This window comes from Cygnus olor, chromosome 18, assembly GCF_009769625.2.
Source record: "Cygnus olor isolate bCygOlo1 chromosome 18, bCygOlo1.pri.v2, whole genome shotgun sequence".
In the NCBI taxonomy this organism is placed as follows: Eukaryota; Metazoa; Chordata; class Aves; order Anseriformes; family Anatidae; genus Cygnus; species Cygnus olor.
The window spans coordinates 10,748,228-10,753,995 of NC_049186.1; the positions used below are offsets into that span (position 1 = coordinate 10,748,228).

The 5,768-nt window shown below is 38.2% G+C and overlaps 1 long non-coding RNA gene across 1 annotated transcript; it reads right to left on the bottom strand.

The window, feature by feature from the left end:
- Positions 1 to 961: 961 nt before the first annotated feature.
- On the bottom strand, positions 962 to 4,735 carry LOC121056898. The gene is made up of 3 exons (XR_005813552.1): positions 4,587 to 4,735; positions 1,664 to 1,768; positions 962 to 1,122 (listed from the first exon to the last, which is right to left on the bottom strand). It is a non-coding gene; the product is annotated as an uncharacterized LOC121056898 (long non-coding RNA).
- Positions 4,736 to 5,768: the final 1,033 nt, after the last annotated feature.

Sequence of the window (5,768 nt, forward strand, 5' to 3'; positions counted from 1 at the left end):
CTGGGAATATTTGTCTTTTACTCGTTACAGAGAAGATCTGGAGTCTTAGAGGAATGATATAAACACACATCAGCCCCTCAGGGATTACATTTACTGCCACGGTCACTGTTTGCTTTAGAATTACAGTCCCTTGTACATCGGACACTTGGAATCATAAAAGGAGTCTAGGGTAAACAAAATCTTATTTTATACCTTATTTCTTTTTGTTACAAATATCACCTGCCTACAACAAGATTTTTTATGTGAGATGGCAACTGGTCCTTCTGAAACCTAGGAACCTTAGACGTCAGTCTAACCTGTCTGACCTTAGACACCTTAGTGTAATCCCGGGTCTTCCTGCTCTCAGCTTTACCAGCATGAAGGTGCCTGCTCCTGAATGTTTTTTGTTTGTGTTTGTGGTTAGCCTTCATCCACCTCTCTTGATTCTAGAAGCCCTTGAGGTTATGTCTTCACTGCTGAATTACCTGAGATAAACAGGCCGCAGACAGGGGAGGCAGAGAGCATCAGACCTCATCCAAAAGGTGAAAACACAGGAGATGCTACCAAATTACCAAATCTACCAAAGTCCCAAGTTCAGAAGTGACTTTGGCACACAAGATCTTAACTTCTTGTAAGAGAGCAGTCTTCTTAGTTTCAAAGTCTTTTTTTTTTTTTAAATAAATACTTCCACATTTTAAAAAACACAACTCCTAACACTGCTGTATGCTCCTCTCTCCCTCATGAAAACCCACTGTGTTCCTGACTTGATGTTTTGTCTGGCACCAGATGAACTTTTTGGTAAGAGCAGAAAACTGTTATGTTTCATCCTGAATACCTGAACCTGAGACTCCCTTTTAAAATCCTCCTTATATGCAGTATTTTTCTCCATTTAAAGCTACACTGCTCCCTGCTATCCTGGGCAGCAGGGCAGGGGCTACTCTGGGTATTGCTGGGGATTTAGCTTTCCTTTTTTTTTTTTTTCCTCCATTTTTTTCTGGGTGCAGAGAGGACCCTCACCACTGTGACTTCTCCTAAGCCCTTCTGTGATGTCTCCTCCTGTGGCAGCCTGGGACAATGCAAGGTGCGACCCCCAGCCCCAAGCAGCCAGGCCAGCAGGCTCTTGGTGTCTCGGTCCCTCGCTCACTACAAAGGAAGGGCAGCAACAATGAGTTTGCAAGAGCGTGTTCTGAGATAATTGGTCTTGCAGAAGTGCTTTGAAGAGGATCAGCATTATATAAATGCCATCCGACAGTCGAGTCAAAAGACTCCTGCTAAGAACAAATTAAAACCACTTAACCTAGCGAGAAGTTACTCCTTCCATTATGATAGCTGCTCTGCTCTGATAAAAGCAAGAATTCAAACAAGTTAATGATTTCATCTCCTTGGCATGGAGATTACAGCACAGCTGCACAGCTGAGATGTCACAATAAAAGCAAATGCTTACGAAAGGTTGTTCTTTATGTTTTTGGCTTGTAAATGTAAACTGCCTGTGCTATCCATACATGCCAGGAATGTCAACAGTGGCTCGAGACTGCATCTATCGCCTCTGAACGAGGACAATACAAAATTGCAAGTGATAAATTCTCTCCCTTTCTGAGCTCAAAGCAGCAAAAGAACTAGTATTTGGACAGAGAAACCTTTTATGTTGGCTTGGGCAAGATATAAGCAAAGAAGAAGAACTTACCCTCCCAGAAGAGCAGAACAGGTGAACTGCGTTAGCTTGCCCCTCTCTCCTGTTGCAAAGACATAGAGTAAGGTGGATTTTCTTCCTCTGCCCCTGTCAGATGGGCTGCACAAAAAATATAAGTAAGTATGAGTGGAAGTAGTAGTTTGCAGGGCTGTCATTTTCAGTGCTATTTGCTTTAAAGCACTTTCAGTGTAGGAAGCTGACAAATGACCACGTTTCCTGGAAGACAAACCCTTTTGAAACATTTAGAGGGTATGAGTGCAGCTGTGCTTCATACATTTGTGCTTTGTGCATTTGTCAGGAGCGCAAGTAGAAGTTTGTCTTGCATTGCAAGTCACTTGTGTTGTTGGAGCGCTGGCCCGGGAATTCCCTGTGACATGTAAGGAAACGCATTGAAAGAAAAGGATTGACAAAAAACAGGGAAAATGCAGAGACTGGGGGCAGCTTCCAGTTTCCAGAGAGGAGATGGGAATTTTTCTTTGGGTGGACTATCCCGTAACAGCTAAGTATGATTTGTTCCCACCTTTTCTGAAGCAGCTTATTGGTTACTCTTTATTCCAGAATTTAGACCACTACTCACCCCTATGTCCCTTTACCCAGCCATCATCTTTGCAGTTTGTAGGCATCTCTGTTCAGGTTTTCCACTGCCCGTGGTGTTACATAGCTGTATCGGACGTGCAGGAGCCCAACCTGCTCCAAGGTTTGAATGAGGGCTGCCCTTGTGATATCTAGGTGATGTATTTGTCTGGAACTCCAATTTGTTTCTTGATTTTCTTTAAAGTGTGATATTTTGGGAAAGGGAGGCAGGAGAAGGGAACACTTAGCTGACCTGAAAAATATTACCACCAATCTGTAATATGAACCTGAAGCCTGTAAAATGGTGACAAGTATGTGAAATTGTAAGATTCTGGCTGACATTTCAGAGTACAAATATCCACAGCTTCATCCAGATTGCAAAATATTAATGATTTCAAATGGAAAAATCTAATGGTCCAAACACTGGTTTCTCTTTTTCTATTTTAGGGACACCTAAAATATGTTTTTTGTTGTTTTCTAAGAGAAACTAAGCATATTCTGGAAGTGAAATGACTTAAGTTTAAACATGTCAAGTATTAGAAAAACAAACAAATAAAAACCCCAAGCTTCAACTTAATGGACACACACTGCCAATTTTAAAATAACAGCATAGATCAACATTCTTCTCAGGTTGAAACTGTCTTTTTTAAACAAAACAAACTACAAATATGGTTGAAAACACTTAAAGTCATAACACTTTGATACTTTCCTGGCACTTTAGATTATTAACCAGTGTTTAGTGCCTTATCATTTATGCTTGTTGCTTAGTTTTTCTCAGTTTCACTTTCTGGTTGCTGAGAGAATTCCTGAACAGTAAGGTTGGGTTTAACACCACCAAATGACATCAAAGTAACTCCCGAGAGCAACTTTCTTGGATTTCTTTAAGAAAATTACTAACTTCCTTATTTTTCCAGACACATATGGACGGATCTCTGTTCCCCTTTCTGCTATTTTAATATTCCTTCTATACATCTGCACAGATACTAGAATTTCTGTAGACTTTTTGTGAGTTTTATTTTTTAAGACACAGCAGGCAGCACGCCAGCCTCATGGTCAGGTGCAGTAATCCAAGGAGTGTATAATTTTCAATTGCACACGCTCACAAATTAAACTGCAGCTACTGCCCACAGTTAACCTGATCTGCTCCCTAAGACATCATTAGGGAAAATCAATTAATTTTTCCATTCTCCCAAATGGTGCTGAAGTTGAATAGGAGGAGAAGGAAGAGAAAAGGGGGGAAAAAAGAGGACTCCTGTATCTATTGTGTTGGAAAGATAAAACCAATGGTATTGAGTAGCCAGGTTAATGCAGGTCAGTTACAGCTAGAAAGAAAGGAGATACAAGTAGTTTGTATTCAATTTTATAAATGAAAACGAGAGCTGGTCAACCATGAAACAAACCTGCTCAGTACTCAAGCACGGCTTCCTTACTTTTTCACCAGATACTTTTTCCATGTACTTCTGCTTTATAATCCTGGGTTGAGATTAGTTAAAGGTGAACAGAAAATCTCACATTAAGGGAAAGCCTGCCCTGAAAAACTTGATGCTGGCTTCAAACTCCACAAGGTTCAGGGATTTGTTATAATTCATTAAAAATTAAGCATAAAATAAGTCTTTGGAAAATGGGATATGTTACAGTAGGATTATTATTATTATTTTAAATCTCATCATGGGCCAGACATGGAATAAAAACAAAGATGACACTTAATTGAAAGTCATTGCACAGGGCAAAAGATAGGCTTCTGAAGTAAAATCCATTAGGGTGGCTTTTATGAAATGAAATGCAGCTGAGTGTATTCCAGGTTTTAATGGAAATTAAAGATATCATTTTTTAGGGATGGACATTTCAATTTGGGTATATTAATTTTTAGAAATGTTGTAGATGATGTTCACTAGAAAAAAAGTTTTATTTGCTGTAGAAGTTTAAATGCTCAAGTCAAACATTATTTTTGCAAATTCTTGCCTGAAGATGACTTGTTTTGATGGTAATCAGAAATGAATATTCAAGAAATAACCTGGCCAGAGATAATTAATTCCCTTCAAACATTCATACTGAAATTTTAATGAACTAAATATTTGTTATAATTGTATTTTCTGAAGGAAATTCTAGTTAAAAGCAAAACTAAACCCAAATAATTTTAATAGAAAATAACCTTAACACACACAGCTTTTATTCCTAAAAATCATGCATTATAACCATTAATGAGATGTAATTACATACTTTTTTTTTTTAATATAAACTGTATAAATAAATGTCTCCTCACTAGAGCATAGCTATTCATGAAATGTTTCAAGCATCAATCTATGCATATGGAGTTTTCTCCTAAATCATGGATAAAACTTACCAAAAGATTTCAAAATGTGAAATTTGTGATGAAAAGAAGGATCAGAGCAGGGTGTGGGAAAACCCTCCTTCTGTTTCAGATCCAAACAAAAGCAAACCCCATGTTTTGAGGAGAGATCTCAGCAGGAACAAGCCATTTAGGAAGAGTTCATTATCAACCATACCAGATGCCATAACAGACCTGAGTGATCACATCACTAAGCAATTAACTAAGTAATCAATTAATTAATTATAAGGGAAAGTTACTCTTGTAACATAAATCAGTTCAGGAGCTCTAGTTTCAGAAATACAGTATTTACTAAAAGAACTAAAGAAACAGAGCCACCACTATTCGCAAGAGAGGCTCTGTTATTCTTAATTAACATTTCTGAGCATGGGTAGCACTCAAATGACCAAAGACCAAATCATCAGCTGGTGAGAATGAGCACAGTGCTGGTAAAGGTGAGGATCAGTGCTCCTTAGGACGGTTGATAGCCTAGGTCTAGATTTCAGCAATTAACAGAATAGCCCCAGAACAGGCAAAGTTTTTATTACTTTTTAATAAAAGACATTCAAGCAGAGTTTTCTTTCCCACCACAATTTTTATGTACTCTTTTTTCTTCTGGGACCTCAGCATCACTGAGATTGACTGCACTCCATGAGGAGGGGATCTGAACTTCACTTCTACCACTGTTGAAATATCATGCCTCTTTTTATATTTATCCATCATCTGTAAAGTGGGTAACATGTCCTGTGCCTATAATTTCTAGCTAACATATAGGCTCTGGGGGGAAGTACAGTGTCCTGTTGAATACACAGAGATCTCAGTTGTGACCTGGATTTACTGAAAAACATATGGACAAAAAAACAGCAACAACAACAAAAAACCTCTGCATAGTGTGTGTGCTTATTTGCTTACAGAAAAGATTAAGAGACCTAGGATATGAGTTACGTTATTTTATACAAAAGAGAACTAATATGTTTGGTTCCTTTGAATATAATAAAAACATAAATGCAAATATATATATATATATATTTCTGTTGCGGGATGGAAAATTACACTTTCCTGGAAAAGTAGAATAGAAGAATTTGGATGATTTAGTTCCAGAGAACCATAATGGAGAGGAGAAAAAGATTTCCAATGGCTTCTCAGGGTCTGACACAAAGCTGCTACTTTTCATATTGACATCAAAGCTTTGATTTA